The sequence below is a fragment of the Loxodonta africana genome, chromosome 13 (assembly GCF_030014295.1).
Source record: "Loxodonta africana isolate mLoxAfr1 chromosome 13, mLoxAfr1.hap2, whole genome shotgun sequence".
NCBI lineage: Eukaryota > Metazoa > Chordata > Mammalia > Proboscidea > Elephantidae > Loxodonta > Loxodonta africana.
Genome location: NC_087354.1, coordinates 62,680,931 through 62,706,991, shown reverse-complemented (window position 1 = coordinate 62,706,991; position 26,061 = coordinate 62,680,931). Strand labels below are relative to the sequence as shown.

At 37.7% G+C, this 26,061-nt stretch overlaps 1 protein-coding gene across 4 annotated transcripts in view; it reads right to left on the bottom strand.

Moving 5' to 3' along the window:
- The window catches only part of IL15 (interleukin 15), a 94,470-nt gene that overhangs the window by 66,245 nt on the left and 2,164 nt on the right, over positions 1-26,061 (bottom strand). For 2 of the 4 annotated variants that reach the window (XM_023557158.2, XM_023557159.2), the window contains exon 2: positions 9,474-9,595. The exons of the other annotated variants lie outside the window; for them this stretch is intronic. The gene's annotated coding sequence lies outside the window, so the exon portion shown is untranslated. The remainder of the gene's footprint in view (positions 1-9,473; positions 9,596-26,061) is intronic. 4 annotated transcript variants of the gene reach the window in all.

The following is a 26,061-nucleotide window of genomic DNA, read 5'->3' as shown; positions in this document are numbered from 1 at the left end:
AGGCTAGGTTTCCACAGCACATTAAAATAGCCTATTATACCAGAAAATTAAAATAAGAGACAAGATTAAACAATGAGCTAAGGGTCAATGATGATAGCAAATACCCTGTTTACATATATGTGTATACGTGACTAAGTCCCAGAGTGTTTTGACAACCTGCAAAGTATTACATGCATTAGGCTACCCATATGTTTCAAGACAAAAGGAAGTATACTCCACATTATCCACCACCTATTACAAAAGAACTAAGAAAAACAAATGAAGTATTTCAAAAATTAGTACTTGATGTAACTCCACCCTTCCTTCCTATGATTGAATAAACAGTCTCTTACTCTTTTCAAAAGCTGTGAAAAGCAAAGGACAAACTTGTTCCTTAATCTTGCTGACTAGACAAAACAAACTTTTTTTTTTTTTTTTTTTAGTGAGTGGCATACTCAGGATGAAAAAAAAAACAGTGTGAATTAAACCATAAATGTTCAAACACAAGGTGGACAGATCTATGCTCCTTATAAGATGAACCACTGCTCTTCAGTTTTGTCAGACTTGCTTTGCTCAAATTCTTTCATCTTAAATTCTCCCATAGAAAAAATAATACAATTATGTCAATAGAAAATAACAATAGCTCTTGATTATTGAATGTCGACTATATTCCAAGTTCAATGTATAACACATTAAAGACTGTAGCTCATGTACCACTTACAGAGCCCCCATGTGGCAGCTATGCAGATTATGATCACTATCCCCATTTTTCAAATGATGAAACTGGCAACATAAGCATCTAGTCCCAGGTGGTGATGCAATGGTACCAAGTGGTAAAGATGGACTTCAAATTCTGGCGAGTCTGATTCCAGCCGAAGCTCTTAAATACTACACCAGTAGTGCCCTATTAAGGCATTCACTCCCCCTCTCAAAAAAAAGACCAGTGCTCATTCTTTCTTAAGATATAATAACTTATTAATAAAAGGAATACAGGGACAATTGCTTAATGTAATCATATCTTCCTCTAATTCCAGCTACTAGCAAATCAATACAGGTAACCCCATTGTAACAGGAATGAAAACAATATATTCAGGTGGTATTTTCCCAGAATTTCTGATTAATGCAAATGAGACAGAAAATGATAAAATATAGTTATAACTATTAAAGAGAAGAAAACAAAATGGACATTACTTGCAACTTTCACGATTACATAATTACCAAATTATATACTAAGCAAATTACTTGAGAAATCCTAAGGACTAAAATACAAACTTCTACGAGAAGATCTGGGGCAAAATAAATGATAAATAATAATTACATACCCAATAAATTTCAAATTTATCATTCCATATCTCAGCAGTATGTAGGGGACATTATCTAATCCACGTTAGCATCAAAATTATATAATACTTGGGGATGAATATAATAAAGTACTAGAATTACATAATTAAATCAATGAAACTACATAGAAAAGTAAATAGTTAAGTAAAAACAGAAAAGTAAAAAAGACAATTACGTAATTTGGGAAGCACACTTTATTCCAGGATGAAAACACTATACATTACGGAGATATCAATTTTTACAAAGTATTTCATGGGATGCTGTCTTGGTTAAAATCCTCAATCACTATTTTGTGAAACTGATATTATGATCCTTAAGTTCATTTGGAAAAATCCACTGGAGGAAAGCTGTTTTGTAATAAAAAAGTTTAAAAAAAAAAAGAGGAACTAGACCGAGAGGATGTTAAAAGTTAAGACAAAATGACAGTAAGTTTGGCACTGACATATTCATAGGTGACTTAATGAAGCACTGTAACTGCATTTTGAAGCAGCTAGTAAGGGAAGAGTTATTTTTGAATAAAGATTCTGTGAAGCAATTGATTAGCTATTTAGGAGAAAAATTACATTTTCATCTCACATAATAGGCTAAATATATTGCAGCTTTTTAAAACAACACATATAGAAAAAATATGTAGGTACCTATTTATCTGATTTAGACAATAAGAAAAGCTATCAAGGAGTGATTGATAGATTTGACAAAAATTATTAAGTTCTGTAAGTTAATGTATAATAAGAAAAATGACAGGATGAAGGGACTAAAAAAAGTAAAATAAATATGTTAAAACAGTGCTAACCCATTGCCATCGAGTCAGTTCCAACGCATAGTGACCCTATAGGACAGAGTAGAACTGCCCCACAGGGTTTCAAATGCTGTAATCTTTACAGAAGCAGACTGCTACATCTTTCTTCCAAGGAGCAGCTGGTGGATTTGAACCATTTACCTTTTTACCTTTTGGTTAGCAGATGAGTGCCACCAGGGCACCTTCTGGTCTCTTTAGTCAACCATTTTTATTAGTTGCTGTGTATCCTTGGAATTTTTCTTATGAAATGCAAACAAATTAAACAAATATATTCTTTTATTTCTACATTTCTTAAATAAAACTGAACAACCTCCAGTATTTTGTGTGTGGTTGAGCATCTTTTTCTGAGTTGAAGTGCTATTTGTACCTCTTTTATGCAAACTGTCTTTTCATGTGCTTTGCCCATTGGTCTATTGCTTTGTCCTACCTCCCACATCTCTACAATTTCTAAAAGCTCTTGATATGTTAGAGAAATAGCCCTTGGCGATTTGTGAGGCAAATATTTTTTCCCAGTTGATCATCTTCCTTTTGAATTTCCCCACAGTGTTTTATGCCAACCAAAGGATCTTTCTTAATGAGTGAAACTGATTAATGATTATTTCTTTATTTTCTATTCTAAATGCAGGAATTAAGCCATACTTAGCAATTTTTCAGTTGGTTCTTTGGAGTTTTCTAAGAATGAAATCATCTACAAATTACATTTTTACTTACATTTTTCTAAGTTATATGATTCATTTTTCTCATCCAGTTTTGTTAGCTAATATCTGTGGTACAACATTCACGTAGTGGTGAGAGCTGTGCATTCTTATTTCATTTGTACTTTGAGCAAAATAGCAGAAATGCCCTCTAGCATTTTGCCATTAAGTATTATGCTGTGTTTGGGCTCAGATTGTGTGTATATGTGCGTGTGTGTGTGTATGTGTGTGAGTGTGTCTATAGAAATCATTTGTCATGGCTATAGATTGTTTAACTGTTATTGAGCACTTTAAAAAAAAAATCCAGAATGACTAAATTTTGGCAAATAAATACTTAGCACCTAAGAACCTGTGTTGCCATCGAGCCGATTCCAACTCATAGCAGCTCTATAGAATGAACCTTGTAGAGATGAACAAGGAGCCCTGTGGGTGCGGTGGTTAAAGAGCTTTTGGCTGCTAACCGAAAGGTCGGCAGTTTAAACCCACCATCCACTCTGCTCCCATAAAGATTTGCAGCATTGGAAACCCTATGGGAGGGACAGTTCTACTCTTCCTACAGGGTCTCTATGCGTTGGAATCAACTCAATGGCAGTGGGTTTGGTTTTTTGTATAGAGATAAACATACGATTTTTTTCCTTAGATCAATTAATATGATGAATTATTCTAATAGAGTTCATAATCCTGCATTCCTGGAATTAACCCTACTTTGCCATGATACATTACTCCTTTCTTGAGTCACTGGATTCTTTCTGCTAATATTTCATTGTAGATTGTTGCATTGATATTCATAAATGAAATTAGAAAATTTTGATCAAGCTTGGTATTCAAAGATACTCTCACTTGATGAAAATAATTTGAAGTTTATATTCCTCTGGAAGGGTTTAAATCACGTTGTAATTATCTTCTCTTAAAAAATTATTAAACAGTGTTTAATATACATAGGATGCATGTTGTAATATCTGAACCATGAAAAAATGAGTAAAATAGTATTAACTAACAAATTAAAGGGAGAAAGGAATAATAAAAAGTTGATTAATCCAAATAAAAGCAAACTAAGGAGAAAAAAGCTACCTAAAGAAATGGGTGAAATAGAAAAAAGATGAAAAGTATAAACACAACTATATTAGTAATTACATTAAATGAAAACGAACTAAATACTCTAATAAAAGGCAAAAATTGTAAGACTAGAATAAAAACATAAACATAAAACACTACAACCAACTATTTACAAGAGACACACTTTATCATGAGGACAAAGATAAGCTGAAGGACAAATACGTATCATCCAACACAAAATGAAAGAAAGCTGGGACAGTTATACTAGTATCAGAAGCAGCATCCTTTAAGGCAAGCAGCTTTATTACAAAGATGGGGGACATTAAATAACTATGAAAAAGTCAATCCCCCCAAAAGGTATCAGAATCCAAAACCTATAACCTCCCAAAATCATAGTTTTAAATTTTATACAGCAAAATCGATAGCGCAAGAGAAAGGAGAAATAGGCAAATTCTCAATCATTGTGGGTGATTTTAAAACATCTCTTTCAAAATCGAATAGAAGACACAGAAAAGAAAAATTCATCAAGCATAGAGTGGGTCTGAAAAGAACAATTTATAACAATTAATACAAATAAGTTTGATCCACCTAATACGTACAACGCATTGCACACAACAGTGGCAATATTCACACTGTTTTCAAGTCGTCAAACGTTTATTAAAATTGACCTTCCTTTGAGCCATAAAGCAAGTCATAACACCATTAACAGAACTGAAATTATTCAATGTTTATTCTGACAGAAATCTGGCTGTGAAATCTATAACAACAGCAACAACAAAAAAAGATAACTAGAAAATTCTCAGTGGCTTTAAAATTAGGCAGTAGCATTTTTAAAATAATCCATGGATCAAAGAAGAAATCCCAGTGGAAATCAGACAAACAATGAAGGTATATCATCTTTACACACAGAAAAAGTAAGTTATTAAGGAGTGTGATTCCAGGGAAAGAGGAGGAATTGAAAGTGAGAAACAAAAAAGAGGGAAAGCCAATACGAAGGCATGCTGCGGAGCTGGCCGCTTGTAAGTGTGACTGAGAAGTTGCACAAACTGCACCTTAAGTAGTCACTCCCATGCAGAGAAAAGATGGAAGAATTTATTACCAACTCCTGTATCAAAGATTAGCTACAAATGGCTGTTTACTTGTCCACATTTCCATAACAAGAGAAAGGCCCAGGCAAGACCCCTATACTGCAGGCAGAGATCTGACTCTACCTGTCGGGATGTACCTGGTGAAGCTCCTTGGAGGTTATGAGAGATACCTTATGTACCATTCCTCAGCTCTTCCAGCTTCATCACTGCTAGCTGGCACCAAGGGACACAGCTCCTTCCTTTCAATGCATTTCCCTCCTTTTGAAAAGCATGCTTTTTTGTGATGCCCAGCTATGGGGACAAAAGAATCTTTCTCCATTTCTCCCAGCCTTCACTCCCTGTTAGAGCTAGTTTTCACTCAGAACAAGGCTCTTTCCTTCTTGTAATACACATCACTAACTTGTCTCTGCCATCACGTGATTCCAACTCATAGTGACCCTATAGGATAGAGTAGAACTGCCCCATAGTTTCCAAGGAGCACCTGGCAGATTTGAACTGCTGACCTCTTGGTTAGCAGCCATAGCACTTAACCACTACACCACCAGGGTTTCCCTGCCATCACTAGGCCTCCTCTACTCTTCCATTCCTCCCTGCCACCAGGTAGGGCTGGCTTCCTGCACAAATTCCCTTGGCCTCAGCAGCTTCTGCCTACACTTGCACATGCTTTGGATTTTATGACTTTTCCCTACCACAGCTTTGTTGTAAACTTAGTCTGTGGGTCTTCCCCGAAACCCATTCTCCTGTTTTTCATATGGTTTCCAATAGGAGAATCACATTTGACGTAAACTACTGCCATGTGCCTTATGGAACCAGGAAGGATTGTTTTAAAACTGTAAAATCTCAGCATTGGTGAAGAAGATGCAACGTCGCCAAGACTTACAGAGATGATGAAGGTGTAAATTTGTACATATTTTCTGAAATATGTGTTGAGCATCATTAAACTACACAACTTTAGACATCTTAATTCCTCACCTAGGAAATTTTCCTAGAGAAATTGCAGAAATCTGGACAGAGATTTATTAAAAAATATTTTTAAAAATTTACTAACTAAAAATTGGAGAAATTAACAATGAATTGTCATACCTTTTAAGCTGAGGTATTAGGTATAAATCAAAAATCTTTACTTGTGTAATGTCACAGTTAGCTGTTAAACAAAACCATGAGGCAGATTTTCAATCTTATCAATCTCAACCATGTAGAAAAAAATAGCCTGGAAAGAACCATGTAATAAATTGTCTCTTAGTAACTGCACTATTTTTTTTTTCCTGCTTTAAATCTAGAGTTTTTATTAAGAATTCAAGAAACAATTCACGAATGGTCTAATATGTTGCTCTTGTGTGCCATGAGTCGATTTCGACTCAAAGCTAGAAGAACTAGCCTGTAGGGTTTCCTAGGCTGTAATCTTTAGGGAAGCAGATTGCCAATCTTTCTCCCAAGGAGCTGCCGGGTTCGGATCACACCTTCCTGTAGTTTTCACTTTCAGTACCAAAAAAAAAAAAAAAAAAACCGCTGCCTTCTAGTCGATTACGACTCCTAGCGACCCTATAGGACAGAGGAGAATAGCCCATGTGATTTCCAAGGAGCACCTGGTGGACTCAAACTGCCAGCCTTTTGGTTAGCAGCCTGAGCCCTTAACCACTACACCACCAGGATTTCTACTTTTACTACAATGAGTGCACGTTACTTTAACCATCAGGAAAACAGTAAGAAGTAAAATAAAAGCTTGAGACAAATTGAATTAAATATGATGATTTGTGGCCACCCAGTATGTAGGTTGCAGGCCTGGCTAAAATCAAAGAGGAGGGGGCCCTGACTGAAAGTATGTACAGATGAGATCCTTACTAATTTACTATATCTCCAAATTCAGCTTTATAAATAGGTTTATTCTCAGAACGTAAAAACTAAAGAAAACCATGATAAATACTACAGTTGAGATTGAGTTAGCACACATGTCATCGCAGCCAAGAACGCTTTTTTATAAAGCCTCTTTTCCTGCCCTGGTGGCATAGTAGTTAAGCGTTTGGCTGCTAACCAAAAGGTGGGCAGTTCGAATTCACCAGACCCTCCTTGGAAACCTTAGGGGGAAGTTCTACTCTGTCCTATAGGGCCGCTATGAGTCCGAATCCACTCAAAGGCAATGGGTTTGCGTTTGTTTGTTTTTTGCTTCCCAATTAATGATCCAACACAAAAGCTGTCTTCCAGTGAATGGATTCTGTGGGATTCAAAGGAATTCTGTACAAATAGTGCTTTTCTGGGTCCTTGTTACAGTAACAACAGAACTCACCATGAAACATCTTACAGTTGATTGCAGGCTTTTATTTTGCAAATTGAGAAGCGAAAAATGAGACCAACCAAAAAACCCGTTGCCATGGAGTCAATTCCGAAAGTGAGAAGTAAGGTTTTAATGCTACTTAAATTCTTCTCAGTCCTCACGTCAGACCTGAGCAGCTGTCACTGGCCCCCACTAAATCACCACGTTAAAATGTCTGTTTTTTAAGTATCCCGACTGAAGAAGCCAAAACTAAAAATCTAGGAATAGAGGCAAATTCAGGAAAAGAAAAACAGAAAACACTGGACACGTTTCTCCTAAGTTCAGAGCAATTACTCATTATCATAACATCAGGGGAGATTCCAGTTTGATTTCCTACATGGTTGGGGTATGATTTCATTTGTTAAAAATTTCTCTGAAAACCTTGTTTGCCCCAGATGTGATGAAAGTGGGCCTTTTTAAAAAATAACAGGTTTATTCATTTTCATAAGTACCTCACAGTGACAATTAGGATCTATGTCGCTATTGTGAAAAACATCCCCAGCTCTGTACCTCAGTATCCAAATGCTCTGCTGCCGCTTTGACACCGCGATGGTAGCAAACCTGATATGTGTGGAAACCTGGTGGTGCGGTGGTTCGGAGCTCGGCTGCTAACCAAAAGGTTGTCAGTTTGAATGCACCAGCTGCTCCTTGGGAACCCCTAGGGTCGCTATAAGTCGGAATCGACTAAATGGCAACAAGTTTGGTTTTTCGTTGTTGTTGCTGCTGCTGCTGCTAATTAGACCCTCAGGAGCTTTGGTGGCACAACGGCTGAGTGCTCGGCTGCTAACCAAAAGATGAAGGTTCGAACCCACCCAGCAGCTCCTTGGGAAAAAAACCTGGCAGTCTGCTTCCCTGAAGATTACGGTCTAGGAAACCCCATGAGGCAGTTCTACTCACCGGGAGTTAGAATCGGCTCATGGCACACAAAAACAACTTACTAGCTCATCAGGAAATTGTTTCTTGAGTTTGGGGAATTCTTAATAAAAATTCTAGGAAATAGCAGTTTCAAAGAAGCATGTGAAGTTAAGGGGTAAGTTTTCCTTTATATGTAATTATTACTAAAGGGCATGTTCTTGATACTTTTTCTTTCAGTTCACTTTTTTTTATAACTTCTAATGCCAAAAATGTTTGAGCAAAAAAAACAATTATCTTTTTCCTCTAAGGATTCTTGTAAAGAGCTTCAGTTCCCATAAACCCCTTTACTTTACTTCTTTGGCTATTTACCCTGATCTACAGGATTTTATTTAAAGGAGTTAAGTATATATTGAATCTGTTAGGTATAAATTATAACTGAAAGTAAAAATGAAGTGGGTAGCTTGGATTTCTATTTCTGTGGCTGTATTTTGTTTAGTTCTTGAGACTGACCTTGATCTTTTGAATTGGATCTTACATTGCTCTCAGATATTTTTCTAAAGTTCCAATTTGTCATTCAGAAACGTAATCTACATTATCTTCTAAATGCATTACATTAGTAAACTCATTCAGAAATTAACTGTTAACAGTAATATAGCAGAAAGTAAGATGCAAAGTTTCTTCATCTTAGATGGCCGGGGTTTGCAAACTGTGGGCCACAGGTCAAATCCTGTTTTTGTATATAAAGTTCTCCTGACATACAGCCACACCTATCCATATCGCGGACTGCTTTCAAGTTATAAGTGCAGAGTTGAATAGCTGCAACAGAAATCATATGACTCACAAAGACTAAAATATTTACTCTCTGGCTCTTTTGTGAAAGTTTGCCTGCCTCTTTTACTCTCCGTCCTCGGAAATTATACTAAATACATTTTACGGCAAGTAGCATTAAATCTTTTTTTTTTTTTTTTTTAGCATTTTCAGCCAGGATTTTTATTTTTGAATTCTGAGATACAAAACCTTGGGGGTCCCAGGGTGGGATAAATGGTTTTCTCTCAGCTACTAAACTAAAGCTTAGTGGCTTGAACTCACTCAGAGGTGCCACGGAAGAAGACTCTGATGATCTGCTTCTGTAAAAACTAAAAAAAAAAACAAAACTACAGCTGAGAAAATCACTCTACTTTGTAACACCCGGAGTTACCATGAGTTAGAATTGACTCAACGGCAATAGGTTTGTTTTTCTGGTGTTTCTACATAGCTTCATCTGGTTTGCCTCACCTTTATTATTATTAATTAGATTATTACATAATAATTTCTATATTGTGCAATAACATTACAAAACTTTTACTTACGTGGCCTCTTCTAGGCTGGCTATATGTTACCATTGACTTTGGTGCTTCCTGTGACATCACCAGTAAGCTACATGTTTTCACACTCCTTCAAAGAGCCAAATGGCCACATATGGGACTAGATTCTGGAAGAGTGAAAAGTAGGGGTAAAAAGATGAAGAATCATGTGCCGAATAAACCCTCCCTTCTTCAGATTTCTGATTATTACCTATATACCTGCTCATGGTAGAAGAGACAAAGACCCTAATGGAGAAAAGTTCAGAAGTCAATCCTGAATTTCTAGGATCAATCATTCTTATAATGTTCATAGTTTCCATAGTTTAACTCATACCCACGTTGATTACAGCTACTTCATTTTGGAATACCAATAATCATATATATTTTATAGAAGCCATAATGCTTCATACAGTCCTCTAGTAAAATGTTTGTGCTGTTTTTTCCCCATAAAGCAAATGTGATGTCAAATATATTTGTAGAGTTGATAATTAAATTACTAACCAAGTCTAAGGAAGATGCTGAAGATAATTTGTAAACATCTAAGAGAGAACTGTCAAAGTCTCCACTCATACACTCAGTAGTAAAACACAATAATGTCATATTTTCAAGGTATACGTGATTCTGAAGGGATTAGGATATGCCAGGAGTCCCTGGGTGGCACAGACAATAAGCACTCAGCTACTAATCAAAAGATTGGTGGTTCAATCCACCCAGAGATGCCTCAGAAGAAAGGTTTGCTGACCTGCTTCCAAAAGACCAAAGTCACTGAAAACTCTGTAGAGCACAGTTCTACTCTGAAACACGTGGGGTTATCATAGGTCAGGCTGACTTGACGGCAACTATTGTGTTTGTTTTAGAACATGGCAACAGAGTATGCAATTAGAATACTTGAAAGTAGTATATAACCTTTACTTTAAAAAAAAAAAATTAGTCCAACTTACTATGCCATTTAAAAAAGTAACCCAAACCCCACTGCCGTTGAGTCGATTCCGACTCATAGCAACCCTATAGGACAGAGTGGAACTGCCCTATAGAGTTTACAAGGAGCACCTGGAGGATTCGAACTGCTGACCTCTTGGTTAGCAACTGTAGCACTTAACCACTACACCACCAGGGTTTCCTAAAAAAAAAGGAAAGGCAGTATAAACTCCTATTTTATAAAATAAGTTAGGCAACATCTTAACCACATTTCAGTGTTGTCCATTCTATAAAGGATATTGATAATAATAATAAAGTTATCTTAGACCAAAAAACCCAGTGCCATTGAGTCGATTCTGACTCATGGTGACCCTATAGGACAGACTAGAACTGCCCCATAGAGTTACCAAGGAGCACCTGGTGGATTCGAACTGCCGACCCTTTGGTTAGCAGCTGTAGCACTTAACCACTATGCCAGCAGGGTTTCCAAAATTATCTTAGATATTCATATTTCTGACTGTTAGTAAGTTAGTAAAAGTTTACTATAATCATAAATGCAAAAGTTTTGCCTTTCTGTAAACATGTCTGCAGACTGGTATTTTCCTGCATTGTTTATTAAAAAATGTTCACTCAAAAACTTACTGTGTATAAGGACCCATGCTAGATGCTCAGATAACTGGTTTTAATCCTTAAGGAACTCACTGATCAGTAGAAAACAAAAACTGTAAACAACTAACTAATCCTCTGAGTGTTTAAACAGAGGAATAAGGAAAGCCATCTGTGAAAACAGAGTACTTGGTGATTAATTCTATAATAGGGATAAGAAGGAGGATGGATAAGGGACTTGCAAAGACTTCAGTGAGAAGCTGACATTTGAGCTGGACTTAAAGGATAAGTGTTAGCCTGGCAAAGGTAAGACTGCAGAGGCTCAGAGTTCAGGTTGTGTAAGGAATAATATTTTAATGTGATTTTGAAAGTGGATTTACTCCTGCCCTGGAACCCTAATGTTGAGAATAAAGAAGCATTGTTAACCCACATTTTAAAGACAGTGTTGTAGCTGGGTCCAGATACCTGCTCTGGGGCTAACTGTGAGACAGTCATGCCTCTATTTCTACTACCTTTAACCACCCATCCCAAACCAAGACTCCATCCCCAGGCCATATTTTGTGATTAATTGTAATAGAGTTAACTCCAACTCATATGGCCCCATGTACAAAAGAATGAAACATTGCCCAGTCTTAAGCCCTATTTGGAAACCCTGGTGGCGTAGTAGTTAAGTGCTACGGCTGCTAACCAAAAGGCCAGCAGTTCGAATCCACCAGGTGCTCCTTGGAAACTCTATGGGGCAGTTCTACTCTGTCCTATAGGGTCGCTATGAGAAGGAATCAACTCGACGGCAATGGGTGTTTTTTTGGGTGAAGCTCTATTCATGATTAATGGTATGTTTGAGTCCATTGTTGTAACTATTGGGTCAATCCATCTTATTGGGGGTTTCTCTCAGTGTCTCTGACCCTCTACTTTACCAATAATGATACCTGTCCCTTTCACTCTATGTCACCCTCCCAGTCCCCTATGTCCAGCAGTTATAACCAGAAGAAAGAGGGTAGAAGGCAAGAAAAAGTGGACCACACCCTCTTAGCCCCACTAGTCCCACAGGTTTAATTTGAGCTAGAGGAACATATGAAAATGAGGCTTACATTTTAAGTGGACTATACAATTTAATAATTGAAAGTGACCAGAATGCTACAGGAACTGCCTGAGATGGGGGTGATGGTTTTGAAAATGGATTATGAAGAAATGGATCCCAGAAACATTTCAAAATGACTAAAAACAGGTCGTAGATACTACTTCTTATGAAGGAAAGGGTGCTCAGAAACTATTCTGGATCTGTTTAAGGCAAATTCCTATTCCAACGTTTTCTCCTACTCCTTACAATATCTTTTCTAGTTTATCCCCCTTTAAATTCCCTTTTAATACCTTGATCTATTTCTTTTATACAATCATAAGACTAACAAGAAGCCTTGTGAAGCTTTGTGTTGAAAGAAAGGATTAGGGCTTTTGAGAAAAAGTTTTTGTTGTATTTAAAAGTTGATCTTAGACACAGACACCCATCAGTCTCAGAACTGTGTTCTTTTGTTTTTCTTTCTCTTCTGCATCATGTTTTTATAATACCCAACATATGAATCCTGGTTTTACTCCCTACTTCATTATCTCCTTTGTTATCTTACAAGAACTTTTTCTTTTCCTTTCAGGTTTTGCTTGGATGTTCTTTCCATCCTCTCTAGAAACCTTCGCTGACTCTATTAAACTCCGAAAACCAAACTCATTGCCATTGAGTCAATTTCAACTCATAATGAACCTAAAGAACAGAGTAGAACTACCCCATGGAGTTTCCAGGAAGGTCCTGGTGGATTCAAACTGCCAAGCTCTTAACCACTACATCACCAGGGTTTCCATGGACTCTATTAGGCACACCCAAACCATTCGTTCGGCCTTTTTCGTTTTTGAACCAAGAAACAAGCAGCCATTTATTGCCACCACACTGATGAATTCTGCATGAAGCATGTAAATGAAATTAGCAAGTATCTTAAGAAGTGCAGGTCTGGCACTTAGACCCATTTCATCCTCAAATGGAAGGTTCCTGAGAAACCACTATGTTTTTTTTGGCCACACTCATCTATCCCCTGAGCTTCTAAAAGGCGGGTGAATAAGAGCTCCTATGACTGCAAATGTATTTTCCTGATTTGGTTTTCCTGTTATTAGCTTAAGTCAGCAACATATAAAGAGTATCTGGAGCTATGCTGTCCAATATATTAGCCACATGAGGCTACGTAAGTTTAAATGTAAATTAATTAAAATTTTAAAAAACTAAAAATGCAGTTCCTCAGTAGAATCAGCAACATTTCAGGGGCCTAAAAGCCACATGTGGCTCGTGGCTACCATATTGGACACAGTAGATACCGAACATTCCTCTGGTTGCAGAAAGTTCTATTGGACAGCACTGATCCTACACCACAGTACAGGCTTTGATTTCAGACAGACGTGGGTTTGAGTTCTAATTTAGCCATTTAACAACAGTTAGATTTGGGGCAAGTTAATTAATCTCTCAGAGCCTCAGTTTCTTTTTTTTTCTGAAGAATGGGGATAACGGTATATTACAGGATTATTGTGAGGCTTACATGAGCTCATTCATGCCAACTATTTCAAACAGCCCTTGTCACACAGTGAACTTTGAAAAATGTTAGCTCTTCTTTGCAATTATCACCCACTGTGAATGTAACACCTCACCATGAACCAGTCATCTCACCCCTCACAGATTATCCCACACTTCCAAGAGAACTCTGAGAGAAAAAAAAATGGCCATCAACATCCTTGTAATCTCGGTGGTTCAGTGGTAGAACTCCCGCTTTCCATGCAAGAGATCTGGGTTTGATTCTGGACCAATGGCCTTCATATGCAGACACCACCTGTCTTTTGTGGGGGCTTATGTGTTGCTATGATGCCCAACAGGTTTTGGTGAACTTCCTGACTAGGAAATGCACTTCCAGAAACCAGCCAATGAATGCCCTCTGGATCACAACAGTCCGATCTGCAATCATAGGACCTGGCGGCTTTTTGTTCTGTTGGGCACGAGGTCTCCATGAGGGGACCTACTCAATGGGCAGCTATCAACAACCGTCTTAGTTCACTGTTTGAACTTAGGATCCTTTAGGATCTAAGGAACTTGCAACTATTCCTTCTTCAAGAAAGTCTTGCTATGAAAACAAGCCCTTTATGTTGGAGACTGGTAAACAGTTTCATACTTTGGATTGAGCTGGTCTAGTTGGGAAGACATATTCCCTTGATATGAGTTTAAAACTCTCACCAAATAGAAGGCTGTCAAAATTAACCATGAAAAGGGGAACAGCCTGGTACAGCAGAACTAGAGGCCAGAGACAAGCTGTGTCAGTCAAGATGAGATCGTCTTGTGGGTAAAATTTGAGCCAAGTTTTGAAGGACAAAAAAATATGATGGGGGAAGGGAGATGATTGCAGAAGAATGACTAAGGGACAATACCAAAGGAAAAGAAAGACGGAGAAGGGAGAGAAGGCTTGTAGCTTTTGCCCTTCAAGAATAAAGAATATTTTCTTTTTCTCCCATAGGCCAAGCCATTGCCTTGGTTACCAGTGGCTTCCAATATCTGAAAAGTAGACAGGCCTGAACTTAGCAGTGACCAGTTTGGACCTTTTTAGCTCTCCTGTACAGCATCTTCATATAATAGAAATACCCTCAAAATATTAATAATAATTTAAACTCTAACAAATACATATGGAAAGCTATTGTGGCGATTTTCTGGCACTGCCAACACTAGCAGTTAAAGATAAATGAGCCAAAAAAAAAAAAAAACTCTTCCAAAGTATGTGTTTAAAATGAATGTTCTTCTGTTCAATTCTTCAAGCATTTATATAAAAAAATTCTGTATAAAAATTACTCTTCATCATAAAAATCAACCAATCATTTCTAATCAATTTTCCAGTACTGCCACTATAGATAATTGTTTAACTATTAAAGTGTATGTTGTGATTTGTGACAGCCAAGATAGCATCAATCTCTTTGTGATCGCTCGGTGGTGTCACGGAAGACGTGCCTCATCTGTTGTAGCATGAAATAACCGCACGGCAGTCTGTAATGATGCACAGTTCTTATATTCTTATTACCTGCTGATAATAGCCCATCAAGGAAAATGACAGCTTAATTATATAGCACATCACCCGCTGGCAAATAACTGGATTCAAACAGTTCTATTGTTTTCCGAGAATCTTATAGAAGCCAAGAGGTGTGACTGCCACAATCCTGAGGTTAACACTTATAATAAGTTTAAAAAAAAAAAAAAAAAAACAAACACTAAAGCAAAGCTGGTCATTTATTAAATACAGATGCACTGTAGACCACATAAGCCCTCAGCACACTTTCCCCAGACAGGTTCACTAAAGCTGGCTGTCACTCTCCTAACATTTTATTACGCTTGCTGATTAAGGATCTGGCATCTCCCATTCCAAATATTTGGCCTTCTATGAAATGCATCAAGTAGTTCACCCCGAACTTTGTATTTCTGAGTCAACATTAGTAGCCACAAATTTCCTGTAGCGGTCCCAAACGTCTTGGTTCTAAAGCACTGTTTGCCGAGCTCTTTCCTGACAAGTAAATGAAACTTCCCAAGTCTATATCGCAAAGCAGTAGTGCTTATGAAACTGCTAAGAGGCAGACTGTTTCTATTAATAAAGCCTATTTGGCAATCAGCAGAGTGTTTGAACTCCTAAGCTCTAGCATGCTGCACGTGGCTACTGGCCTTCTTTTCCCTGGGCTGTGCAGGGGAACTGGTTCTTTCTTCTCCACCAGGGCTGTATGCAATTACCTGGGACACAGCTAACAGAGTGCCTGCTCACAGGTAGGAGACCTGGTCAGTTTTAGTTCTTTCCGTTTGTGTTTTATCAGCCTCATTAAAGATCCTAGTTACCAGAATTACTACTATGAATAGATTTTCATTCCTTACTTCTTTCTAATCTTTGCTTTTCATTTTTTCTCTGCATTCTATCACTTCTCCCATGCTCCTCATCTGTTTGTGCCAAGAAAACAGGTTTTTATAGACATCGTCAAACACTCAACGTGCCACATTCCCTCTGTAGGATTATACATTGCTACAATCTTTAAGATTTTGACCCTTTCTGCTGGGTGTACTTTTTGCAGGATGACCAAGGTGGCTTCATTTGTATAGTCTATGATGTCAGATTTCTTTTGAGTTTTTATTTTATTTTTATTTTTTAGGGAGACGGGGTAGAGAGTTATAGGAGGTAGAAGTGGGTAGCTGCTTCTTGTACCAGGGTCAACGCTAAACAACTCAGGCTGTATAATTAACCTATGTGACAAAATTACTAATAAGTAGATGTGTTGATAAACATGAAATGGGAGCAAAGGAAATCGGAAAGTCTTATGAAATATATCATCTAGGTTAGAACAACATAGACGATTATGGCCATTCGGTTATAGAACACACTTCTCCAGACAAGCCACAATAAGTGTGTCATTACCATGTGCTGGGACCACAATCACTACAGACACAGAATCTCTCTCTTCAGACATGTTGTATAAACAATGGTGGCAGTGTTCCATCTTCTCTTCTACTGGACTCCATCCAGATTACCAACTTCCCACTCTATTTGTAATTAGAATATTACAATTGCCAAAATTGCCATTCATGTAATATTGGGACTTAAGGCTCCTTGATGAAAGATGAAAACTGGAGCTTTCCCAATCTTATCAGGACCATGGAATAATTACAAAGGCACTGGATGGAAGTCTAGAAACTTGGGCCCTGGTGCTGGTCCTGTTTTTAAACAGTGATTTGATCTTAGCAAGCCACTTCACGTTTCTAAGCTTTAACTTACTTATTTTCAACATACAGAGGGCTAGCTTGAAACATATCTAAAGTTCCTTCCTGTGTCCAAGTTTCATAACACTATAAAAGGTCACGGGCTGGGTTATCTCAGCCTATGATCCAATTCATCCATGTTATATTTATCCCCAGAATCACCAGATTCGATACCTGGACAAGTCATCTAACCTGCTGGTGCTTCAGTTTACTTATCTGAGAAGTGGGGAGGAAAGTGCCTTATGGAGTTTGGGGGGAGTACCAAAGTTAAAGAGCTTGGTGCAATGGCTGACAATAAACATTAATTACTGAATGAAGCTAAGAACAAGAGATACCTAACCCAATCTCAAAGGTCTAAGGAAATATTCCCAGAGAAAGCCGGGAAAGGGGGAAACAGAAAGTTATTACTTAAGGGGTACTAAATATTTCTTTAGGTGCTGAAAAACATTTGGAAATGCTTAGTAGCAAAGGTGGCACAACATGGTGAATGTAATTAATGTCACCGAATTTTACACTTAAAAATGGTTAAGATAGAAAATTCTTTGTAATATATATTTTACCTCAATAAAGAAAATAAATTAATTAAAACAACAAACCTTAGCCTGGAAGCCAATGCTTTATAAACTGAAGAAGCTGAGACTGATGTGCCTTAAATCAAATCAAAGTCATCAGCAAAATCATTTGTCTGGCATTTAAAGGTGCTTCACACAACGATGAGAATTAGTTAGGATCTGGCTTTCCAGGAGTGGAGTCTAAAGACATAAAGTATAGATTTTTTTAAAATGACATTTGGGGTTACTGGAAATTTTAAGGTAAGATTGTATGTAATGTTAGTAGAATTGTGTATTTGTTCTCTTGGATTCCCGGAAGAAGAGGCACTAAATGAATTAAATGATAGAAATACTACCATTTTTATAAAATTTCTCCCATCTTTTTTTTTTTTTTACTACCGAAATCAGTTTTTTTCAAAATACTTCTTTTGCAAATAGACTTAAAAAACTAGGTGAGTTCTGCTTGTAAGAATTTAGAAAGCAGGGAGCACCTTGTTTAAATTTTCTTTCATTTATTGAAATTTATTAAGTTATCCCCTCGCTAATAAAACTGGCATAAAATATTAAGCAGTCTTATTTGTTTTAGGTTCTAAAATCCATGTTGTTTAGAATACTAATAATGAATGTAAAATTCAACCTGCAATCTGGCCCTAACTAGACTCTCAACAAATTCCATTGCCCTTCCTGACCCTGACAATAAGGAATATGCTCCGAATAGTTTTTCAACAACCATATCATTAAAAAAGGATGCAATGTTTCCCAAACTCCAGCCCGTCTAACTCCACCATCACAATTCTTGTTTTACCCTTGTACCACCTTTACTATTTACCTGAGGCGAGAGGCAATAAGAACGCAAGTCCATGTGATAGAATACTGCAGATACTGTTAGAGAAGTATCTGTCAAGTGGAGAGGGCACAAAAGGAGGATGTGGTCAATATTTCTTGGAGGTCAGAATGGAAGTAAAGTTGGGATTTTGTCAGAAAACAAATCACAGATGAAGTGACACTTTAGCAACACAGTGGTTAAGAGATCGACTGCTAACCAAAAGGTCAGCAGTTCAAATCCACTAGCTGCTTCTTGGAAACCCTACTCTGTCCTACAGGGTCCCTATGAGTTGGAATCAAATCGATGGCAACAGGTTTGGTTTTTATTTTTTTGTGTGTAAAACTAGGTATATGAGGGATATAAAACCCCTCAAGAGAACAGCAGGCCAAGGAGGATGACAGGCAAACAAGGACCAGAAGGTGTAAAAAGCCTTACATTCTCTTTTGAAGACCTGGACTCTGGCTAACCCTTTCTTGAAGCCCTTCTCTAAACATTTTCTCTTTCACAGTGCCACCATGATGACTAAGATGTGCCTGACCCGAGCCATGGCCTTTTCAATCACCACATATGAATGTGAAAGATGCACAATGAAAAAAGAAGACAGGAAAAGAATTAATACCCTCAAATTGTGCTGCTGGTGAAGAATATTGTATATACCATGGACTGCCAGAAGAACTAACAAATCGGTCTTAGAAGAAATACAACCTGAGTGCTCTTCAGAAGCAAGGATAGCAAGGCTGTGACTCACTTACTTTGGACAAAAATGAGGGAAACCCTCAATGAGATGGATTGATACAATAGCCACAACAATGGACTCAAACACACCAACAATCAGGAAGATGGCACAGAATCAGGCAACGTTTTGCTCTGTTCTACACAAAGTCATGAGGAGTCAGTGCTAACTTAATGGCAACCAGCAACAAGCTCAATAACAATCCCCCTGTCTTCTTAAGTGGCCCCAAACCTTCTACACATGTATACCTTTGCCTCCTGGTGAAATATTCTGACAATTGGCTTAAAATCAGTAGTTCTTTACTGTTAACTCACCAATCAAAATCACTTGCACAAAGAGCCCACCCAATCTTCTGCCCAGAACTTCTAATTACTTCACAGGGCATTTTCAGTTGTATGTTCTATTCTTATCTCAATCAACATTCCCAAAATCAAGTTCATCCATTCTGCCACCTTGCCCCAAGCCTTAGCTCTACCCCACATATTCAAGGCCTGAGTATATGTCCTGTCTCCCGTGATTAAAATTTTGAAGTCACCTTTGACTCCTCCCTGTGTCCTTTGTCCCCCTTCCACTGAAACAAAACCAGTCAAGTGCCTAGAAGAGTGCCTAAACCATTCTAGGCACTCAAAATTATTTGTCGCTGAGTGAAATAAATCAATTTGATGAATAAATGAAAAGTATAAGCAAATTAAATCTTCCTTGAAAAAACTCTTCTTTCTCTTCCCCATTACTTGGCATTCTATAATCATTTCCCTACTCTTTAGCATTCATCCATTCATTCAACAAATATTTATGAAGGGACTACCATATGCCAGTCACTGAGAGATGATGGGTATATACTAATGAACAAAACAGACAAAAATACATCTCTCAAGTAACCCATTTTTAAATGAGAGGGAAAGGTGACAGGTAATGCATAATTAATTAAAAGGTATACGAGTCCATAGTCCCTTAACTTTAAATCTGAAATCAAGAAAACTAAAACTGAAAGTTTTCACTTAATTTATTGGCTAGCAAAATCTGAACTGAACTCTCATATGACTATTTATAGCATGTAGTTACTTCACTTTGTAAGAATATCTGTTTGGGGGAGTGGCCTGAATCAACTTGGTTATTACATAACATATTGTAAAGGCGCTATATTACCTATCCAAAAGGATAAGAATCCTGAAACACATCTGGCCCTAAGAGTTTTAGATGAGGTATTATAAACCTAGGAGTATGTTAGACAATGGTAGGCTCTATGGAGAAACAGTCAAGCAGGGAAAGCCTGTAAGATTGCAACTTGAAGTACACCAGACAGGGAAAAACCTCACCGAAAAGGGGAAATTTGACCTAAACCCTAAAAGAAGTAAGGAAGTGGGGTCATATTCACAAGAAGAACAATCTAGGCAGGAGGAACAGCAAGTGCAAAGACTCTTCAACAAAAATACACCAGTTGGTTGATGAATAGAAATGTTGTCCATGTGGCTCAATTCAGTAGCTAAGGGAAGAGTAGTAGTTGAGATAATAAGGGTACAAATCACTTAGGGCCTTGCTGACTATTGTAACAAAATTTGGCTTTTATTGAAGTGAGATGAGAAGGCAGTGGAGGGTTTTGAATAGAGGAGTGGCATGATCTGATTAATGTTTTAACATTCTTAACCTGTGGTGGATAATCTCCAAAGATGACTGCCATCAATCAATCCCTTCCTCCATGAAAATATATGCCATTCTACCCATAAAGAGGTGGATTCTATGTCTTCTCTCCTTGAACCTGGGATGGCCTTGTGACTTGCTTTTCCCAGTAGAAGGAGACAAAAGTGGCAGTCTGGGAATTCCACACCCAGGCCTTAAGCTGCTTGCTGTCCCCACTTCCTCTCTGTTAAAAGCTGGATGTTATGTAAGGGGTCTAACAACCCTGAGACCATCACATTTTAAAGAATCCCAATCTAGCCATGAGGAAAGGTCAAGTGGAAGAAAACCAAGGAACCCATCCAACAGCCATGACTTAAGTTCAGCCATCTCAGACAGCACTCAGACGTTTGAGTCACACCAGACATTTGACGCTGCAGACGTGTAGAGACAAGTTGTCACCACTCTGTCCTGTCTAAATTTCTATCTAACTTCAGAATCTTGAGCAAATGAAATAGTTGCTATTTCAAGCCACTAAGGTTTGTGTTAGTTCATTACATAGCAATTAATAAACTAGAAATGAAATTGATATGAGACCGGGCAGTGGGTAGAGGACTTAAGAGTGGCAAGGAGACTGTCAGTGAAGGCTAGAAAGGCAGTGATGCAATTGATATTGGAGGCTAGAGAGAGGGCAGCTCACGTAGTAGCAAGATGTTTCACAACACTCACCTGCAATAACGCAGAAGAAAGAAAATGTACCAATGAACTTGTAGGTCTGGCTAAGAAGATTTATGAAAGTGATAATTGGCTTCATTTAGCTGCCTATGATAAAGTACAGGAAGAGGAAGACAAACTGAAAAACTGTTCAAGCACAATTTAGAGGAAATATTTAAACCCAAGACTTGCTGGGAAAATAAAACTATTTCTCACTCTTGCCTCTCTAGCCAGCATAAGATTCTCGAAGAAAGAAGTAATGTCAAGGCAAAAATCAAATCCAGGATCTGCCAGTACAACGTGGACTCAGGTTAAAGATCCAATCAAGTCTATGGCTCTTCTAGTCTCATTAAGATTTCCGAGAGATTTAAGGTGGTGCCAGATAGACCCCCTCAGCTAGATAAAAAGGCTTCTAAAAATTTTAAGGATTTCTTCTACAGCACACTATCTTACAGCTAAAGTAAAGAGAAGCTTGCCTCAACAGTGTGGTGGGCATGACCTTTATCTAAGCAGGTGAACCCCAACGGAATTCATACAAAGCCACCAAATTTCTTAAGAGAACTAAAACAAGTAAGTAAATGAATAAATAAGCATCAACTAAACAAAACGGAATACAAAAAAATTCTCTGGGTCCCTAATTCTTTATGAGAAGGGAGCAGAAAGCAGACTACTCATTGCCAACATGGGCTATTTCTATGAAAACATAAGGATGAATCGGAGGTGGAGTCCAAAGTCCAAAGGGTGGAGCTAAAAGCCAGGGAGAACCATTCCCAGGGAACAAGTTGGAACCTTAATCAGGGTCATTCCTTACCTCCAGAGCAAAGAGAGCCGAGGACATATGCCTAGCTGGATTTTAGAATTGCTATGGACTAATAACTGTTCTATGCCTTCCAGTTTCCAGTAATGAGATGGTATTGTCTATTGGAATTGTCCTATCTGTCTATCTCTTATCTTTGTATGTTAGGGCAGGAAGAAAGTGGCAAATAACTTTGTCTTTTTTAGTTCACAGGTCTCTGCACTCAATAATCACACCCCCAAAATTCCATCTATACCTGGATCTAATTTAGAGAATGAAATCCTAGACTTTAAGTCTGGGCTTGATGCTGTAATGGAATGAGGTATTGAGGATCTTGAGTCAACCACCATGGAAGAAATTCAACTACCCTGAGACCAGCATCCTGTAATGAAACACAAGCTAGTAATGTAGAGAGGCCACACAGAGTGAGGCAGATGTCTGGCCAGCCTCTAGCTTTCCAGTAGTTCCAGCTAAGGTACCAGACATGTGAATGAAGAAGTCTTCTTGGATATTTCAACCCCAATAGGAGGAACTAATGAGCTTAATGTAGTCCAGACTGTAGAACAATGACAAATAACTAATTATTATTTTTTAAGCCGCTGAGTTCAGTGCTTTGTTTCAGGGGCCATGGTAATTCAGACACCATGGGTAGGGTGTAGGGGATAAGTCTAAAGCAGAGCAGAGATCTTCTAACTGAAGAACACACACTACTGTAGTGGCCTATGAATGACATTCCAAGGGGTATATAGGCTTAGTGAGTTCTAATGGAACCCATTTCCTGATCTACTACTTCCAGAGGAACCCCTTGTTAAAAGTAATATGCCTGAACAGTGACTGAGACAAACATTTCTAGCAAGTTCTCCTCTCTTCCACTTCCCTTTTCATAACTACCCTCCTCCTACTTCAACAAAGAAAGACATATCTGTCTCCCATCCAGAATCTTACCAGGTGCCTGGCCTCAAGATTTTAAAATCACCAGGGTGGCAAAATAAGGGGCAATTTGAAGTGCTGATATTAAAGAAACCTTCTTTAATCAATGTATTAATGCCAACACTACTTACATCTACTTCTATGATATGCATTTTCAATGTAATTTTATTTTTACGCCTAATACTTACTTAAGGGGCTCTGGTGGTGCAGTGTTTAAGTACTCAGCTGCTAACCAAAAGGTCAGCAGTTTGAGCCCACCAGCTGCTCTGCAGGAGAAAGATGTGGCAGTTTGCTTCTGTAAAGATTTATAGCCTTGGAAATCCTACGGGGCAGTTGTGCTCTGTTTTATAGGTCAAAAAAAAAAAAAAAATTTTTTTTTTTTTATGAGTCAGAATTCAACTCTAAGGCAACAGGTTTTAATGCTTACTTGTCAAATGTTAATGAGTTATTACAGTTAATTGTGTAGTGATAATATTTTAAATAACATAACCTAGAACAATGTTTTGGAGCTCTGGTGGCGCAGTGGTTAAGAGCTTGGCTGCTAACCAAACAGTTGGCAGTTCAAATCCACCAGCCACTTCTTACAAACCCTACAGAGCAGTTCTACTCTGTCTTATAGGGTCGTGATGAATTGGAATAGCACTACAATCTTTATTTTGAAAAATTAAATTTCAATTTACACATCTAACTTTGTGGTAGAGAATAAGAGCGAAGAAATTGGAAAAATATAAAACATGACTATAAAATGTTCAATTAATGAATAATTTGAAAATTTTAGAGGTAGTGCTAACAGACTGCAAAGGGTATTTAGCTTTTCAAATTTCAGTTATAAGGTATATGAGCAAAACGTCCACCAAGGAGAAGTATAATTCAATGTTGCAGGGAGCTCTGGCCTTCTCCGGGCTCCTTTCATGTGTCATGATTCTAAACAGAGCTTGTCCCCCACCAACCTTACAATCATCAGTTTTCTTCTTCTAGGACCAGTTTCAGTTTCAATTCCTTCATTTGATAAAATAATTCCTGTCACTCCCCCTGGTCTTCTCTGTGTTTTGTCAGGACTTGGAAGAACCACTGGCATTCAGAAGAAACAACTATATATTGTTAGAACATTGTTGGCTAAAAGGCATTCAAAGTTTTTTGTCCATTTGTATATGATCTATAGATAGCCTTGGTTGCTAACTGAAAGGCTGGCAGTTTGAGTCCACCTGGAGAAGCCTTGGAAGAAAGGCTTGGTGACCTACTTCCAAAAAATCAGCCTTTGAAAATCCTGTGGGGTCGCGATGAGTTGGAGTCAGCTTGATAGCAACTGGTACTGGTATATACAGTCCTCTACTCCTCCATAAATCACCCACGTGACACCAGCAGACTTGTGGTGGGATAGAACATTGTAAAATATATGCATAGAAATATCTTCCTCTAGACATAAAATGTGAATAAATAATATTGCTGAGTTGAACTGAGATCAAAACCTCTTATTTCCTCTTTTTGATTCAAGTACTGAATAACTTTTTTTTTTTTTTTTAAGGATAACATGCTTTGTCAGAAAACAAAATGATCAATGACATTCAGTCACCTCAAATGGTGGTCAGCCTCTATCTGAAGGCAAGACTATGAGCATTATTTTTTCCCTTGTACAGAACACCTGGCTTTTCTTATAAATCACATGGTGTATATATATATATATATATACAAAAAAAAACCATGAACTTTGAAACCAAGATAAACCTCAGGTAATTGTCTCACTAGTTGCATCCTGATCTAAGAGAAGCTCTCTGCATGCAATGCCTGTATTTGCAAAGTGAAGATAAAAATGTAATGGCCTTAGAATTAAGTGAGGTCATGAAGGTAAAAGTGCCAGCACGGGGCTGGGAACACAGTGGTGACTTTCTGTTTGTAACTTTCAAATCACATTAGGTTTGTACTGAAGCGATACTGTTAATAACTATAATTTCTACTTCAGTCTCTCTGTCAAGATTTCTTGAATATTTTGATTTCTCCACCCAATACAAAATCTGGAAACCAAGTAAAAAGAGCCTTTGTATTTGTCCACAGCTGTTGACAAATGATACAGAATTCTGGAATCACCATACAGGAAATACACATACACATATTTATGTCTCTGTGTGTATTTATATACATATATACATTGTTCTTGTGTGCCTTCGAGTCAATTTTTAACTCATAGCAACCCCATGTGACACAGTAGAACTGCCCCATAGGGTTTCCTAGGCTGTAATCTTTATGGAAACAGATTATCAGGTCTTTTTTCCTACAGAGTCATTGTTGGGTTTGAACGGTCAACCTTTCAGTTAGCAGCTGATCGCTTAACTGTTAAAACACCAAGGCTCCCTTATATATGTGTATATATGTACACAGAGACATATAATACATACAATTGAGTAACAGTTAATTAGTAAGCTTCACCATTCCCCGTTAAATTGTTATTAGTCAATGTATTCCAGTACTAGCTAAATACTAAATACTAGCTAAAATGAAAAATGTTCTCTCTATACCCCTGTGGAATTTCTCCATCCAACCCATTCAAGTAGTATACAAACAAGCATTTAAGGAATGTTCAACATCAATAATCTCATGCAGTCACTGTAATCACTGAGTAAATAAATTTAAGAGCTAATATTGAGATACAGAAAGAAATTGGCTTTTTTGCCAACCTTCACACCATAAAGCCTTTGGAAAAAGGGACTTCCCAAATAGTTGACTAACCCTCTCCATATAATGGAGAAGTCTTCTGCCTTGATCTCTCCATCAATTCTAGCCTTCTGCTTTTCTGGCTGGCTAGCTGGCTGGCTAGACAGACAGACATATAGATCAATCCATATTTGCCTACTATTTGCCAATTTCTATCAACAAATTAGGCAACTGTCTTAATTTAAGGGCCATAAGAGAAATTTCACCAAGGAGTCAAATACATACACTCATGTGAATATTATTTAATTACAAAGATAAACTTTAAATATATAATTAATAATGTCAGTCACGCAAGTACCATATAACCATTACTTTAAAACTAACATTCTATCACAATACTTTGCATCAAAATGAAATCATATCATCCTTCATTGATACCAGTAATCTTAAACCA